General features: G+C 43.4%; 1 protein-coding gene across 1 annotated transcript in view; it reads right to left on the reverse strand.

The window, feature by feature from the left end:
• The window catches only part of BRS3 (bombesin receptor subtype 3), a 478,452-nt gene that overhangs the window by 4,175 nt on the left and 455,454 nt on the right, over window positions 1-18,823 (reverse strand). The gene's annotated exons all lie outside the window — the stretch shown is intronic.

Genomic DNA, 18,823 nt, shown 5'->3' on the forward strand with positions numbered 1-18,823 from the left:
GGATAGTTCATCATAAAGCTGAAATAAAAATTACCTGAGGATTTTTAGTTTTGCCAACAACATAGAATGTAGAATATCCTGAGCTGGAAGGGACCCACAAGGATCATCAAGTCCAACACCATTCAGATGGGCAAAATATTCAATGACCTGTTTGCTTATCAAATATAGCTCCTTTTTTTTTTTTTTTTCCCTTCCTGATTTACATCCTGGAGTTCTACTATCCACAAATATAACAAGTAAATTCCCAGTTTACATTAAAACAGTGCAGCCAAAAACTATCCTTGCAAATCCTTCAGGTATCTACCCTGGTGTCTGCTGAGTCCAAATAAGCCACTGTGTGTGTCTCCAGCCTTCAGCTGGACCGCACAGAAGAGGCAGTGATGCTTGGCTGGACAGACTCAGCCCTCCCAGGATTTCAAGATAACCAAGACAACACTTCTCAGACACATCCATTAATCCATGTGTCACCCCCATATCCCCATCCACATGTTCTACCCTGCCTAATGTCCCTGAGAACTGTGTTTTCAATGTTTCCCTTTCACAAGAAGTGGAAAGACAATTATTTATGAGTGGTTTTGCAATATTCCTTCAAGTGACTACAAATCACTGCTCCTCACCACACACTCAAAAAACCCAAAATCTTAAAAATAGATATTTCCACATAAAAAGAAATCATCACTGTCCCAGTTTTCTTTTTTTCAGATGCTTGAGGGGATCAATGTTTTATTGAGGAAGCTGGTACTCATTGGAAGAATTGTAATGACAAGTCCATTGCAATGCCCAGCACCCCATGCAGTGTTGTCAGAGACATTAACCTACAATATTATTTACATGCCAGAATCTCATCATAGAGAAAGAAATTACAGCAGACTGAGCAGGAAACAGGTCTGAGCTGCTGACTGCAAATACTAATCCTTCCCTGTGAAAAGCAAAGCTGTAGCCATAGCAAAGGGATTGGGGGAAAAAAATTCTGGATATTGAGGAAGGTCCTGAGCCAGTCGAAGTGCTCTGGTACAGCTCAACACTTCCAGCTCCTGGCACAATGGGAACTCCTCAGGTTTCCTGGAGCTGCACAAGCAGATTTGGCAGAAAACGCTCTACCTGCAGTCTCATTTCTGGTTCAAAACACGAATGAGAGAGTTTGCTGCCTGACCACTGTCCCTGGGGCAGGCTCTGGTTTGAGGCTGAATGCAAGAATTCCATGTCACAGTCACTGACTTTTTTATGTGAGCTTTGTCAAGGGAAGTCTGGAAAAGAAGGAGGGAGATCCTGTGCTTAAAGGCTGGGATGTGGACAGGCTGTGTCACTAGTGAGGCAGGGCTTTGAGTGTCAGAGCTCAGGAAATAACCACAGGCATTCAGCTCCCACTGTCCCAAACTCCCTCTCTCATTGCCTTTTATAGTTTAACATATTTTTATATAGATTACTACCTAACTGTTTGGGATATCTGAGAGATCATACTTAAGGAAAACCCTTTAAGTAAATATTTCCTCCTATATAATTTTCATGGCAATGAGGCAGATAGTCCAACTAATTAAATGAAAATGTGAGGTTTATTTTTAGACAGCCTAAGCTGCTGTTGGTTTGTAATTAAAACATCAATGAAGAACTGTGGGAAGGACTGGTGACTGAGTCACTGCTTAAAAGAGCTGAAGAAAGTTTAGGCATTTTTTTCAGAGCTTTCTCTATTAGCACTGCAAATGCCACATACCTTCATAGCTTTGGCACTGAGATTGTGGCATGTCCCAGAGCAGACCTTAGGTGCGCTGGTTGCAAACTGCATTTCAATTGCAAAGAGTGTGTGCAAACAAGCTGTAATTGAGAATGTCAGAGACTCCCAGCTGACTTAAATAAACCATCATCTGACTAGAAACTCAGCACATCCCTCATCTACCATAAAAACTGTCAGGATGGCACAGGATCCTGCACAAACTGCAATCACTAGGTCAGGCAAACACCAGGAAACCCACCCACCCCCAGCTCTTCCTTAAGTGTTGGGAGGAGCTGGAGGCACAGAAGGGATGGTCTGCACAGCTGTTGGCAGACTAACTGGAGAGGCATTTGTGTCTGCTCATGTAGACATGGTTATTCTACATACCAAGTGATTCCTGATTTCTCTTGTCTTCCACAGGGATGGAGATGGGGGCACAATAAATTTGCCGTGTGACTGCAGATGGAAGCCTTAGCTTTTATATCGGAGCTGACATCATAGGGTATGGAATATCCCTTTGGGTCAGCTACTTTGGCCCCCGCCCAGGATCTTGCCCTCAACTAAGGAAGGAATGTTATAGTGCTGATGCTGTGCTCAGCAGGAGCCAAAACACCAGTGTGTTATCAACACCCTTCTAGCCACCAATACAAAGCACAGCACTGTGAGGGCTGCTGTGGGGAAATGAACTCCAGCTCAGCCAGACCCAATACAGCTGCCTTTCATAAATAAAATGCTAAAGGTTTGGGGAAAATCAATGCTAATAAGAACAAAATTATTTGAACATTTAACTGGAGCAAAGGGGTATTTTTGCCTTTGATTGAGTAATTACCAACTCCCTTGCAGTATCAAATATTTCTCTCTGAAATTGTTCATAGACAGTGTGCCTTGAATTGCATGGACAAAAATCATTGTTCCCTCAACAAAAGAAAACCAATCCATAATACACCTTAGTAATTCCACTTTTGTTTGCTTTGGCATTTTTGTACCTAATCAGAACAGGATCATTCCTTTGCTAAATTGTGTCTGGGACAAAATAGCAAAACACAGCAAAGGAGGGAATCAATAGCAGGCTTGGGATTTAGGATTAGTCAGTATCCTAAACCTGAGAAAGCCCTCGATGACTGTCCTCTAGAGCATATAGAATTAAATGCATCTTAACCATTCCTGAATCATCTAATCTGTATTAAAATAAAACAAAAACAGAAGCTGAAGAAAACCAAACTTTGCAGCCTGAGCCTGGCAGCTGCAGTCTTGTTGGCCCTACATGACCTTTAGTTGCTGGAGACAAATCACGGGCCCACTAATGTCCCCCCACAGGAAAGGGACAGAGATGTGCTCCTCCGTCACATCCCTGCTGGCAGAGGAGTTCAGGTCTGTTCCTGTCAGAACTATGTCTTTCTTTTGCTTTCAAGAATTAATGTATCAATAACTAAAGAAATTGTGTCTTAGCCCTGGCAGCACCTCTGAGGTGCCAAAGAGTCTCTTTATGCTGACGTAGCTTTGGTCCAGCATTTTACTGACCAAGATTGTAGTGACCCTCCTCTGCCTGGGCATGAACCACTGACTTACAGAACTTCTGTCAGCAGAGTGGTCACATTTCAGACCTATCAGCAATACCCGATGGGAAATGACTGCTCACTGTTAAAGCAGCTCCCTTCAATATTAAATGAAGATCAGCCAGGCACACTATATTAAAAGCTCATTTCCTCCAAACCTACTACAAATGCCAGACCTACACTGCCATTCACCTTTTCAGTTGGAATAGGCACATCCAGAATCCAAGGGGACAACTTGCACATGCCACAGCCACACCAGTGCCTTGCCATGGCACTGCACCCCCTGATGCGCTGATTGCAGCCTGTCATCTCCTTGCACAGACTTATGTGACTTTTTGGAACAGGAGAGGGAAATTGCCTATGGAAAAATTGAGACCCACTGCAAAGCCCTGGGCCACTAACATCTGTTCCAAGCTGTGTTCCAAGCTTAAAACTTCACTTGTACACACAGAGAAAGGGCTGCAAGGATCTGTGTCCAGAGGCATCATTGTAGGGAGCCCACATGGAAAGGTCTGGGTTGTTACACAGTTGCTTCCTCCCCCTGTGCAGCCAGCACAAGAAGAGAGGACTCAGCTGCTGCCACCTCTCCTCCCACTGTGGTATTCCCTCTGCTGGCTCCAGCTGCTCCCAGCCACCCTCCACACAAGCAAAGGGATGTGACAAGACACGCTGCGCCCTGTGTATGATCCCCAGGAGCCTGGCAGCCCCTCCAGGGCTTTGGAGCAGGATTTTAAGTCCTGTTTCTTACAGCCATTAATGTGCAGCACAGATTCAAGCTTCTATGCACCCCTTGTCCTTCCTCTCTGTCCGCCCACACACTCCCATGACAGATCAATTACACGCTCCTGCTCACACCTGTGTTTTGCAGAGCTCCCTGCAAAAGCAGCAGGTTTTATCAGGGCTGTTTGCTGTCACTAGCATTATATAGCAAGAGGATAAACACCACATGTAGAACTTCTGTGGGTAAACCGCAGAACAAGATTATCGGTATTATCTTCACGTAACTGTGATTCCCGAATGTACCAATCTCCAGTTTAAAAATAAACCTCAGGATCAAAATAGAATTTGGCAACAAGTTTGGGTTAAAAATTGGTATTTTGAAATGGGGGGGGGGGGGGGGGAAGGCTGTGAAAACTTTATTTTCCTTTACTAAGAAAAGAACTCAAATTAGAGGAGATGTAGCTGGAGCATCAGTGGGCTGTATAGCACAGTGATCAGCGTGTTAACACACCAGTGGTGAATGGCTGTGCCTGTACCAGCAGGGCACTCTCCTGCCCATGTTTTCCAGGATGGATTGTGATAAAATGAAGCTGGTGAAAAGACCCCCACTGACACCAAAAGGTTGGTTACCTGGTCCTAAGAGCAGTAAGACCTCAATTACGAAAACCAATGTCACAATTAAATAAAAAAAATTGTACACAAGACAATACATGTTGTTTTAATCCAGAAAGAATCTTCATTAACTCTCAACACAAAATGTGTGCAGTTTATATGTCTAGCTTTAACCTAAGCAGAATCTTTATTAACCATTTCTATCCCTGATCACTCAGTGATCCTTAGCGGAGCTGTTGGGCTGGCAGCCAAGTGAAAATTCACATTCATAAGTGCTCTGTCCCACTTAAAATTGCCTGGTGGCAATGCCAGCAAGTCTCTGTAGGTGTCAAAGCCGCGTGTCCAATTATAACTCCACAACAATCACGGTGAGGAACAGGCAGATGGCTATCATATGCTTAAAGTATCATCTCTCCAGTAAAACACCATTTGTTTGCCCTGTCAAATTAAATATTTTCCTGTTTGAGTTTTTACGTGGAAGAGCGAATTAGGAAAACCTGCCGGTGCTGCAGAAACGTTCTGCGGGGCCTTGGCAGGGTCCCCGCAGCCACAGCCGGGGTGGCTCAGGGGTTCCCACTGCCCAGATGCTGATTAGCAGCATCTGGCCTTTTGGCAACACATTTGGGCACGCCGGCTGGCAGCTGTGAACTCGCCCGAGGGGAGATCTGGGCCCTGAATGTGACAGTGGGATTGTCCTACCCTCCTGCCTGACACATCCCTTTGACAGAGCAGCCTGCACGAGGGGTATTATTTCCTTTCCAGTGTCAGGGCTCACGCAGTTTCAGTCTGTCACCTCCACAAAGGGGGCTTAAAATAAAACCACAGTAGATATTCCTTTATGATTAGAGCTAAAATTGTGAGTCCAGACTGAAGCAGGCTTGCCTGGGAATTCAGAACAGCTCTTCCTTCCTCTCTATCACTTGACAGGAAAAACCTCATAATTAGAGATTGAGGGGGAAAAGAAATTCAATATCTGAAATATTTCAGTGGAATCTGAACTCAACTGAAATAAGTAGCTGTGGCCAAACCCTGGCCAAGAAGTAGCTTGTTTAACTAGGATTCCTAAATCCACTGCCCTAACAACTGTGTATTCTCAGTGGATAAAGCAGTTACAGCACTGAGCACTGTGCACATGTGGCTATCCAGAAATTTTGGGCTGGAGTCTCCCTGCTTGTGGGAAATGAAAGACTGAGGTCTGTGTAGCTCCAGGAGAAACTGGAGGAGGCAAAGCTCATCCTTCCCAGCTAGATCCAATGGAAGCAGCTGCCATTCTCAACCAATCTGTGTCCTGAAATATTGCAAAGATAGCACTCCCAATCCTCTGTTTTAAACACAAAATATTGCAACTATAATGAGCCACGTAAGAAAATGTGATATTTAAAAAAAATAATCTGTCCTCTCTCTCTTTTAGGCATGCAGTACACGATTAGAAGAAGTTATGCCTACAAAGTTGATTGAATAAATGAACATGTATTGGAAATTTTTAGAAGTGCCTAGTTAGAGGAATTTCTTCACAAGAAACTACTTAATCATTTTTCCTTTCACACATCTGTTAAATTGGCAATGTAGTCCAAACAGAAATCACTTCGCTGCAGTTCAGAGTTACTCAGTTTTAATGAGTTTCTGAAGGAATACAGATGGATTTTGCTGCCAACCACCATTCAGCCTAATACCGCCATGGAAACATCAAACTGAGGGACTCAGCATGTCCCTGCTGTCAGACTGCGATGTGATAAAGCTAGCACTCACAAAAGGGAACAAGAGGCACCAAGGATAGACAAGGGAAGGAAATCCAGCACCGAGATCCAGACCTACTTTCTCAGCTGAGTTGACTGAATAATTTTTTGCTTATTTGAGAACATGAACATGCAGTTATATGCTCTGTTGAGGATTAAAAAAAATAACGTGCTTTGTTCAGACTAATAAAAGCCAAAGCCAGAGATCCTTTACAACCTATATTATTCTATGGTCCTAAGGAACTAAAGAATTAAATTGTAAGTAACTACTGTTCACAGGAAAGAAGAAAAAGACTCACTGGGCTGCAACTTGATAGGACAAAATACCCAGCTTTTAACAGCCCTGTGACCAAATCTGGTGCTCAGACAGTGGGTGGTTGCCCCAATAACACTATACCACGAAAGACATCATGGGCACAATAGGAATGCCCCTCTCTGGAAGAAATAAAATGGCTTAAAACTATTTTGGGGACCTTAAAAAGCCACAGGATAGATTTCTCCTCACCCACTAGAAAGACAAGATATGGCAGCAAAAGCTCTGCGACACAGACAGAGATCCCAGTGTCTGGTCTGCAACTGAAGGCACACAGTAGGCAGGGCTGCAAGGCATTGGCAGCCTCATAAAATCACAAGGTGGTCTCTTCCTCTGCGTGTCCTCACATATTAATTGTTTCTTTATAATCAGCAAAACAGTTAATGAGTGTTAAAAAAAGATCTAGAACAGCTAAGTACGGGATATGAAAATTCTATCAGTGTAACTCCATTTGGAAAAGAACTCACCCTTTTGAGGATGAGATGCAGAGCCAATATCAAAATCTAACCAAGAGAAAGACTCTTTTCCTGTTACAGCCAATGCCCTACCCCTCACCCTTTTGCCATTTCTATAAAAAAACCTGGCTAAATCAGTGGTGAATTTTTAATTGAAAATGAGGATTCCCCTTAGTCTTTAATATTTATGCATTCAAATCCCTACTTTAATGGAGACTTGCTATTTCCCTGTTTCAAAGGCTCCCATTTAAGCACCAGCTTATCTTTAAAAAAATGGGAAGAGAAATCAACAGGATGCAGTAATTATGAGAGAATTGCAGGTTTCCATTTCAAATCTCTAAGACAAAATGGAAGAATAAAGACAAAATTAACTGAGTGATTTCCCAAGCTCAACAGTCATTAGATAATTATATCTAATAGAGAGAGTTATCCACTGATTTCTGCACAACATCAAGAAACTGGAAAGTCATTAAAGAGAAGAGACTTGAGATAATCAACTAAAAGTCTTTAGTTGGATTTTGAAAGTTCAGAGGAGAAAATATGCTGATTTTTTTGAGTCTTCAGATGAATTTCAGAGAGTCCTCTCCTACCAGTGAAAGTTGCAAAACAAAGACAGAAAACAAACATGTAAACTAGAGGACAGAGAGATGCTAAATTCCTTCTGAAACAGCTGCAAAACAGAGCTGCCTCATCTCAGGCTTTGAACACAAAGCTCCCATGATGCCTCCCCCTTACCTTCCCCTCCAGTGCCTGCATCACACAGGCTGGCTGCAGGTGCCAGCCTGAGGAACACACACTCAAGCAAGAGGGATATGCCCCCTCTGATCCCTCAAGAAAGAACATTCTCCAGGTGCAGAGATGCACTGAGGAGCCATGAACCTCAGGAAATAATGCCTTGAACTGGAAGGAGCATTTTTCAGGTATGGTCCCGTCTCAAGACCTGAGACCCAGCCCTCCCCAAGCCCAGTACTGTGCACACCCTGCTGTCAAAACTCTCATGTTTCAGCCATGAGAACAACACAGACATGGTCTACTTGTGAGACCATGACTGCAGAGCATGTTTGGCATCTTCACATACAATGTTTGAGGTCTGTCCTTTATCCAGAGGAGCCCTTGCCAGGGCTGGATGAAAAGAACTTCTCTGGAAGAGAACAATGACACCAGCACAGCTCAGTCTTACACTTGCAAGAGATGAATGAGATGACCAAGCACTGTGATGAACCTCATTAATTCTGGTCACTTGGTCGAATGCATTTAAAGAGTATTATTTGATTAAAAAGGAACACCAGATTTGGTCAGCTGCTGTCCATGTGGGAGGCAACTGCAAAATTTACTGCTGTTTAAGTCACTTTTCATTAGGGATCACAATTAGCTGATTTTTGAGAACAATTACAGTACAACTGCTGAAATCAATAAGCACATTTCAGAGCAGACAGATAGATTGTATTTTCTTGCCTAGCTTCCACTTATGGAGGCCAAATAAGGCTATCACTGGAAAATTTTATAAAGCCTCAAAGCATCATAGTTAAAATCTAGTTAGAAGCTAAAATTCTTCCCTTCATTTAGCCTCTTGCCTTCCCACAGCAAGACTGTGGTACATTTCTCAGCATCTTATAAAGCGTTACCATCGAATGAAACAGGTTTAAGAGATTCTGATTAAACCCATTCATCTCAGATGAGATGGAATAGTATTAAAGTCAAATCCTAGGAACAATATAGTTATGGAAGGTAATGCATATCAGGCAAAAATTAGGATCTGTACACAGCAACCTGAAAAGTCTAGGGACACACCTTGCAAGTGCCCACTTCTGTAGGGTTTAATTCATTACAGCAAGAAGAAGAAAAGCAAGGAAATAATAATAAGCATACCAAACAAGACCTTCCTCATCATCCTCAAACCATGAGGAATACACCATAATTCAGGGATAAATCTCATGTTTTTCATGACTGCAATTTTTCCCTAGAAAAGAGAGGTCCTGGGACTTCTGGCTGACTGTGGTACGGAGATTAAACTACATCTTGGTAATCTGAATGTGCAGTGCTAGAACAGTGGAAGCAGCCAACTACTACAGGGGAAAGATGTGCACAACTTGGGTTTTACTTTTGTAAGGTAATATTCCACAGTCAATTATGTTAATATATTCAGAAAGTCTAGCAAGGAGTGGGTCATTACTAGTCAGTCCCTGTGTGAATACAGTATCTATACAGAGTATCAGCATGACTTGCTTTTAATTCTCTATTTATATGTGAAGTAATATACATGTCAATATAATTCCTTACATTTGGAATAACTATTCTAGACAGCCAGTTTGGGTGGGGATACTTGCAGTTGGCAGCTCTGAAGTCACTGGAACACTGCTTCAGGCTGAGCCTTTTGCAGCCCAAGCATATTACTGTAAATGGCACTTTTCCTACAACAGCTGCCTTGGCTTCTGCGTTGTCAAAAAATGTTGAAGGTGGGATAGGATATTCTTTTCAAAGCATAAAGATCATTCTAGCTATAAATGTTCAGCAATCACGAGATGAATTCATGAATGAAAGGTCATTTCTGTATCCAGGGATGTATTTCCAGGAAACTACCACTTAGTATGGTGTGCATTTAGGCACTCAGCCAGCTCCTTGAGCAAACTCCTACCTCCAGGTTTGCTAACCCATGGTACCATTCATGGGCTTCACTGAAGAGGAGGTTTACATGATCTGAACTTTAAAGAGTGATGTTGAAACTGTCACCTGAAGAACATGGGGTTGTGGTATGGGCTGGAAATTATATAGGAGGAGAAAAACCTGGGTGTAGTCACTGAATAAAAAGACAGCAGTGTAATTTGAGCACATCAACCACAGTCATTTAACTATCCCTCCCAAACTGGGTGGCAAAGCTTCCCCTAAAAGGCCTTGCAGCCCTTCAACCCTCCTCTGCCAGGCTCTGATTGTTGTTTTGCTGAACCCTGCAGCAATGTGTAGGTGCACGATGCACCTTTATCATCATTTGTGTCAGACCCAAAGCTAACTGTACTCAGAGAATAGGTTTGCATGGCTCTTATGTGGCCTTCGGAGTCACACCTCAGGGATCTGGGAGGACCAGTGCAGTCCACCCTGCCCCCTCCCAGGTGAGAAAAGTCTGAAGCCACTGAAAGCTGTGTTCACTGATGCCAAGCAAACCACAGAGGCACACTGGCCAGAAGTTCATCACAGCGTGACCTCCGTTCACATCTTCTGCCTGCCTCAGCATGGGAAGTCAAGCATGGATTAGAGCCAGCCTAACTGCTAAAGGGAAGTGAATAATTCACCGGCTCAACTCTGCCCAGCCAAGCAAGCCCGAATCTGCCTTCATGCAAGACACCAATGAGAACCGAGCCGTGGTATTTATGTAAAAGCGCCATAAGTGACTGAAGTTTTCCTCAATTTTGTTATTAATAAGGAAGGAAAAGCCCACAGAGCTCTCATCTGGTACGATGATAAAACCTGGAAACTGTGAGGTCAATTAAAGCAATGTAAATTCAGGAGCTTCTGAGCTTCTGGTGAGAACCTTAGCCTGGCAAATACAGACAGCTTCCAAGCTCAGAATTTCCTTCAAAAGGAATACTTTAGTAAGGCTGAGATATTCAATTAGGCTGAAAATTTAGGAAGAGAAGAACTGCTTGGAAGCAGTCCAGTCTGCAGAGTAACCACAGCACAGGAGAGGAAGGGGCTTCTCAGCCCCTGAGAGGGGACAGGTCACACCACAGCCACAGCATTTGCTCCTGGCATCCTCCACACAGGTATTTTTACGTGGCTTCATCACTGCAGCATCTCAGCATGCCGAGGGGTTTTCAAGGAGAAACACCACCACAACACTCTCCTCTTGTCCCTGGCTTGGGGAAGAGGGTTTTGGGTGGTTTTCTTGGCGTGTGCTGACCTGTTCTCTATCCTTGTTTTTGCTGTGCTTGGGGGGCACAGGGCAGGAGCTGAGGCATAACAGGCATGGAGAGAAGAGACAACCTCACTGCAGGAAAGTGAAATCAGAGATGTCAGGTTTGTATTTAGCTCTGAAACCCTCAAGGCATCTGAAGAAGCTTTTAATTCTTGATTAATTTCCTGAGGATACTGAATTTAAGCAGTTGCTGTGGCCCTTCATGAAACAAGATCCCCATTCTTGGCAATAGGAATGACCAGATACAGACACCCAAAGTTAGAGGAGTTTCAAGTTAAATCAGCACTTGAAGCTTAAACCTTTTTTCTTGCAATGAAAGCAGGGAAAACATTTTCTGTGAGACAACTACAGACTTACATTACATAAAAACTGAAATGCCTTTCCTGCCTTGGTCTCTGACTGCCCTCCTGCATCACCAATGAAAATGGGAAAAAAAAAAAAAAAAAGGAGTGCACCAAGAAAAGCACAAGAGAAAGTAGAACAGGCATTAAACAACAGATTCACTTTGCTGGCACTGTTTTAGCGGAAAGATGTACCCTACAGACAAAAAGCCATGTCCTATTTGCAGAACACAGCTAAAAGGTGTTTATTTATTTTCCTTTGTTCTGTTCTTCATCTGCCCCTGAGGCAATCAATGCATGTTCTGAAAAACAATTTTATTCATTGCCCAAATAGCTATGTATGAGCATATACTCGTGGTACTCCATTTTCCTGCAAAATATAAATTTGCTGAACCAAATTTTGATCTATTTTTACCTAATCAGTCAGGCATGTGTGTAACACTAAGAGAGCTACATCCATCTCTTTTTATAAATGGCAAGGCAGGCTCTTTCCCAATCTGAGACTGAGCAGACATATTTTAAAATAAAGCCTGCAAGACCCTATTTTTATTCCCCATGATTTCTCACAGGACATCTTAGTGCCCAAAGTGGCTTTCAAATATGGGATAGGATTTTCCTACCTACCACTCTTTTTACTATTAAAGGAACTACTGGTAGAGTCCCACTCTGCACAAGTCTTAAACACAGATGGATTTGATGGCATGGTACATCTGTACCTGAAGTCATCTTGTTCCTGCTGTTGCTGATTGCTTATGAGAGTTGTGGAACAAAGCTGTAGGAAAGAGGCCTTCACTGACTCTAACAGTGAGCAATAATAACCTTAACTACTCCATGACTACTTTTTTCTGACTTTGACATCACACTGTGGTCATGTCTGCAGCTGCCTACAAGGAGAGGTCTCAGAGCCCACCAAGGACCTCTGATGACTCAGTTTAGGAGCACCTGCCCAAGTTCTAGCGTGTGATGCTCCAATTCTCCATGGCACTACTGCCCACAGAGAGGTCAAATGCTGTTGGGGAAAGGGACACTCTGGTGCTGCAGTTAGACAGACCTTGATGAACACAGCATTTGCTGAAACAACTCTTTTTACCTCCTTCAAGAATCTAGTCTAGCCCAGAGCCCACCAGAGGTGGTGGTCAGTAAGAATGCTGGTCTCTTAGCTCTGTGGGCAAAGCTGTCCTAAGGCTTCAGGCCACTCAGTGCAGTGGAACAGGGACAGGTAAAAAATAATTGCTGCTTGAGTTGCACTGACCACCCCTAAAACTATGACTGTAACTGTGCTCTGTGTAGGGCAGTGCACAGTTATACAGCATGGAGTGATCAGCTTTAATCTGTAAGTTAAAGCATGAGGGTACCAGCCAGAGTGGGAAAAAAAAAAAAGATAGTTTCTTAATACATGCCAAGAGAAGGGTGAAAAAAGAAGGCATTTCAATCATTATATAGGCACATCCATTTCTTCATGCTCAGACAAGACTCTTCTAGTTTTGTTCTAGACCTAATTAGATTTTAAATGAGATTCCAGCACCTATAATAGCTTATTCTGATTGTTCTTTTTATATCATGCAGGTACTGAATATTCATTGTGTTCATATGATTAAGTACCAAATCAATAGGTATGACTAGTGGACCTGTTAGAATTTATGCTTTGCTTTATAAATACAAAGAAGTCCTATCTGATGCAGACCTCAGCCTCCCTCTTTGAAGAGTCGCTGTGACTGACATGGCTGGTAATCACAAAGAAAATGGGGGAGAATGAGTAATTTAATGAAATTGCTGCATTTATGATTAAAGTAACCAAAAGGGACTGCTACAATATGGGATGAGTTTCCAAGGCTTTATCATGGAAAAAGAACAATGTGACTTGAAAAAAATGCAAAGGGTCACCGCTCCCAAAGCAGCAAATTCTGGAAAGGACCACAGCTGTTCGCCTGATACAGCTCCAAGTGAGCAGTGCTTATGAAAAACAAGTCTATAGAGAAAGGAGAAAAAGAATATTTTTCCAAGTGCAAATCACACATCCTTATCTATGAAAGGCAAAGAAAAAATTCACTATGTCTTCTTAGGGAAAATAGTCTACCAATTCGGCAAGGTGAAAGAAGGGGACCTGTGGTAGTATTTCTAGTCAAGCTCACTGCAAAAATAAATATTTTTTCGTTTTTGTGGCTTGCATAAGAGTCACTGGCTCTCACAGAAGACCTTTCCCATCAGAAGCACAAGCCCCTGTAAGCCAGTGCCACTCACTGGTCCTTGCCTGACCTGCAGGTCTCCACCACTGATATCACTTCATCTGTCCATGACCAAAATCATATCACTAAGAGAGGGAACACTCCAGACCAAAAACATTTCTAACCTTACACCAGGACGAAACAATTTCCTGAGGCCATGAGATGCGCTGCTGGCAGCTCAGCTTCTGGAAGCAGCCAGTGTGTGTGTGTACATCACTCCTAACGGAGCAACAACTCTTCAGGATGTTGTTTTTACTATCAGGGACTTCATTCCCCACTTCAGTAACCTGAAAGGCAGAAATTCCAACCATGCCAAATGATTTGGACATGAAAAGAAGGTCATAGTGTACCAACACCCTTGAGGAGGCAGGAGGCAAGCCATGCATAGATAGTGTTTGTGCACAGTGAAGGAGGCATCAGCCAGTGCTGGTGCTGTACGGCCTGCAGGCAGCAGGACACCAATGTGGCACCACAGGAGTCCTGCTTGGACTTAAGAACTCTTCAGTTTCCTTCATACATGACCCACAAGTGATCTGCAGCCCCTGTGTTATTACCAGCCCTTTCCTTCACAGATGAACCAGATCCTCCATGGTTAGGAAACACTGTCTGCACTAGTAAGGCTGTCTTGCAGCAGAGTTAATTAGCTCAGGTTTAGCACCGCTGGCTGTGTTGCCTCCAGCTTCCAATCCAGTCATTTGAATTACACTTTAGATGTGCATTTGCAGTTTAGAAACAAAATGTCGATAGTGATCATTAATACACTGGAATTACTGCTCTTGTTCAGTCAGGAGCTGTCAGCTGAAGGACTGTGCCAAGCCAACAAGGGCAGATTTTCTGTTAATCCTGGAGAAGGTATATGGAGAAAATACAAGTGTTATACCCACAGTAAACATGACATGATGTAGTTTCCCTGGATTGCTTCTTAATACACATTTTTCCTTGTCCACAAACTATGCCTACAACTTCATTCATTTCTGCCCCCACCGTGGCATCAGTAGTGCGAGAACTTTAATTTTTTCACCCATTTGGAATCCTAGATTTCCCCTGACAATTTTTCATGCCTGTTTTCCTCTGATTAAAATATTGTAAATTTTAATTTTAAATACAATTGGAAGCTTTAGCTTCCACTTGGAGTAGTCAAAAATGGTTTCATTTCTTTTTTACTGTGGAACAGAGAGAAAGTGCCCTCCAAGACTTTTGAGAAAGAAATTGTCTCATGTTTGCACAATGCCCTGAAGAACTTAGACCTGATCTACAAATCAGATCATTACAGCATGACTCACTGCACAGGAGTAAATGCAATTTAAGGTGGCTTGATTGCAAAAATCAAATTAACATAAGCACTCAGGGTTTTTATTGAATGCCAAAGGACATTCAGGCATCAAGGGAAACACAGTACAGGGAATCTTGTCAAGCACACACTTTAAATCACCTGCAGAAAGTTAACCAAAGTATGACTGCAAACCTGTGCAGAGGATTTATTCAGCCTAAAATGAGACAGGCACCCTAGAGGAAAAGTTCTGGAATACTTTTCATTACTGCACAAACACCAATTGCCACTAAATGTGATGCTAAATGCTGTGAGTCAACACTCCCCAGAGCCCCTTATATCTTGCACTGCTTGGCAGGCACAACCTGTGGTGGATTTAGTTCTTGGGTTTCCAATCCTTCTTTCTGCAAGATGAGTAGAGGAATGCATTGTCCCTGATTTCAGCCATTTCTCCTGTTCTAAAGTCAAGATGATGCTATAAATCCCTTTCTTTCTCAGGAAGCTGTCACACATGAGAGTGACATTCTGAGCAAGCTGCAAGACCCACGAGACACAGCCGTGACCCCGTCTCACCCCGTGATCCTGGGAGTATCATGCACAGAATTAAACAGTTTTCTTTAAAATCAAGCACAGAACTTAACAGCAAGCTACCAGTGAGTCATCCATACCTATAGTGGAGCTTATTAACTAAGCTTATGTGGCTGCCTGCCTTATTGAAAACCACTAAGGCATCTATACATGCTGTAAAACTCTCCTTCCAGCACCGTAGCCAAGTCTCCTGGTAACATTTCTTCATGTCCAGGCAAGGTGGACTGCGTGCTGGGGATGCAGCTGGTTGGCAGCATGTTCCCCTGCAGCTCACCCACACACACAGAGTATCATGAAGCCCAGATATATAAAACTCTGCCTTGATATTTGTTCATCTCTCCCCTTTCCACAGCCCTTAAGAGCCACTGTGGAACTGAAAAGATGGAAATGGGGTGAGGAAGGAAGGATTTCTCCACACGAATAAATGACCAAAATAAGGTTCTATTATATTCTGTGATTCTGTGAACTGAGGGAGGAAGAGGCATAAATGTTTGAAACACAAAATTCCCAGGTTTTCTGTAGGGAAACACCTCTTCCAAAGGGCCGAACCAGGACACCCTGAAAAACACAGCCAATCACGCAGGATCCCAAACACCCCATTAAAGCAAGGATTCCCAAATATACTTTACTGCTACACTCCTGCTACCTGCAGTAACAGCAGCCTTGCACATGCTCTGGATGACAAGGCATCAGGCGTCTGCAGCAGCCTCCTCCCCCACTGCCTGAAGAGGCAGCCCTCATTTGAGCAGTAACATCAGCAGTGTCACTGACAGCAGGACTCGGACACGTGCTCATATCCCATCACAACAAGACCTGGCTGGGACTCACTTTTCCCATGGGGAGAGAAAAGTGAAAGGAAAATGTGCACCTCTGCAATGCCTGGTAGCCTGTGGGCTTGGTTACTCCCTGGGTGTGATCCTCTACAACACTACTCTATGATATTACTGATCTCTGCAAAAGCTGCAGGAAATATCCTTGTCCTGGAAAAAGCCTAAGAGATCAGTCTGCCTCCTGCCCCAAGTCTGGACTAACGTGCCTGGAAATTGCCACTCTTTCATTTCGCAGCCCCCATTCCTAGAACTTTTTTCCTTTGATTTTTCCATGGACCCCATGTGGATTTTCACAGGACATCCAGGCCTGCTGTCTCCTCTGTCAGCCCAATCTCATCTCTGGACTGTTCCTCAAACACACTGCCACTTCCAAATGGAGTTTTGATTAACCTGGGATAGAGCAACCCTGGCCATCTGCTGCCGTCAGAAGAGGGATGAGGCACCTCATTCACAAGTGATCAATTCTCAGTGCCCCCTAAGGAAAAGCAAGGGGTCAAACCACACACTCTTTACTTAGACTTAACCTGCAGGTTTCACCCCCTCCATCTGCACACTCTTCACAATTTCAGTATTTCTGAAAGATGTCTAGTTCAACCAATTAGTGCAGAATGTGTGGTCTACTCTCTTTTATGTGTTCCAATACAATAGAAAAGCTTTGCTTTTATTGATGAACCTGACACCCCAGGCAGAACAGTAATTATGTTAAAAATCCTGTTGCAACTCCCACTGATGCATCTATTTCTGGAAAATGCTTGGCCTTGTTGCTTAATTCCCTGTCTCCAGATAACTTAGAGTGTGAAATTATAACTACATAAAGTACTTTTAACTAAAGATGTACACTGTGCCTCTCTTTAGATGGTGCAAATCAGTGCAATTTCATTTTCTCCTCAGTTTGTATCAGTGGAGAATCTGGCCTCTTAATACTATGTTAAATTATGCTTTCATCAGCTATTAACTTTCATGCCATATTCAAGTTGCTCCTGCTGTTAAACACCTTGGAGATGCTGATACAACTTGAATCCTGTGAGTCACCTCTTCTGCAAGGAATGAAAATTGAAAATCAGCTAGAGTAAGATCATGCAAAGAGAAGGTGAGGGATGCAGAAGGACCGAAAGAGAGGTAACAACATTGTTGGAACCATATACTAAACAAAAAAAAAAAAAGAGCATTGCCAGCTACCTTAAGAAGCATTAAGCAAGACAGACTGAGGTGGGATTAGATACTGCTAATTTTCCTTCAGACTTCTATGGTCCCGTTGTGAATTCAACATGGTCTGGCTTTCACTTTGAGCAATGAAACTATTCAATACACCAAGCCTTGTGGTGAAAGGAGCAGCTTATGCACTTGCACGTTTGTGGGTGAAAGAGTTTCCTTTTAAGCCTGGCAGGGTTTTCTAATTACACTTCCCGAGCGTGTCGTTTGCATGTTTGGGGAAATGAGCATGTAAGGTAGGAGTTTACATTCCCAGAAAAGGCTGAATTTGTTTCCAGCAACCCTGATAATTGCCAGGGTAAAGTTTAATGACATTAGGTCTCACACAGGGCACACCTGCCTGTCTTTTGCAGTGTTCTAATTATAAATGTGATATCTCAAGTGATGTTTGCCTCTGTTGTTTTATTTCACAGAGTATTTTCCTGAAAGGCTTCCTCATTCTCCCAGCTCTGCTGTTGATCACAGGGTCCTCACTTACCCATGGTGTATCTTTAGTCCATGCTGGTTTTGGGGCAAGCAGAGCCACTTCCAGGGGTTTTCCATTCTCAATCCAAGCCGGAGCCCATGCTGTGGACACAGTGTCAGTGTGCAAGCCATTACACACTGCCCATCTAACCTCTCCCAACAGAGATCACATGCTAAAAACAAAGAAACAGTAGCATAGCTGGAGCAAGTAGGAATTTCAGTACAAGCAGGGAATCATTGCCAGGATCCCCAAAAATAGCCCAAGAGTCCGTCTGACCTCTCTGCAGGTGCTGCTATGCTATCACCCATGTCCTAGCATAGCATCCAGGACACAAGATTACTTTTCTGCAAAGCCCAGTGTGCAGGAGCAAGCTCCAATCTCCCCAGCATGCCAGTGTGGCCAGAGTGCAGTACCTGGGCTTTGGGTCCAGTGAAATTACTCAGGCTCCCTTGAAAGTCAGTGGGGATAAATGTGTGGGCTGAATGGCCCTCCTGAATTCCTGATTTCTTCCTGCAGAGTATTTAGGAAACTATAACGCTGGACAAGATGAATCCCAGCCTGTTTTTCCAGTGCACCCCAGCTGGAAAGGAGCAACTTCTGAACTCAGGTTTGCTCTCGACCTGCATGTGAGTGCAAAGAGTGTGGTGGCAGAAAGCACATTGACTGAAGAGAGTGACAGCTCCCAAACCACTGCTTTATCCTCTGTGACCTTTGCTTCCTGGAAATCTTCTTTTGGGTCTGAGAACAGCCTTGCTGCTGAGCCATGCCCAGAAATAGGGCACTTATCTCAGCAGGGCTGCTCTCACCTTCTTCTGGAGGTTAGCCACGGGGCCAGCACGGCCTCTCCCTTCTGGTAGGCAAGTTTTCTTATCAAAATT

This window comes from Myiozetetes cayanensis, unplaced genomic scaffold, assembly GCF_022539395.1.
Source record: "Myiozetetes cayanensis isolate MyiCay16 unplaced genomic scaffold, myiCay2020 scf15, whole genome shotgun sequence".
NCBI lineage: Eukaryota > Metazoa > Chordata > Aves > Passeriformes > Tyrannidae > Myiozetetes > Myiozetetes cayanensis.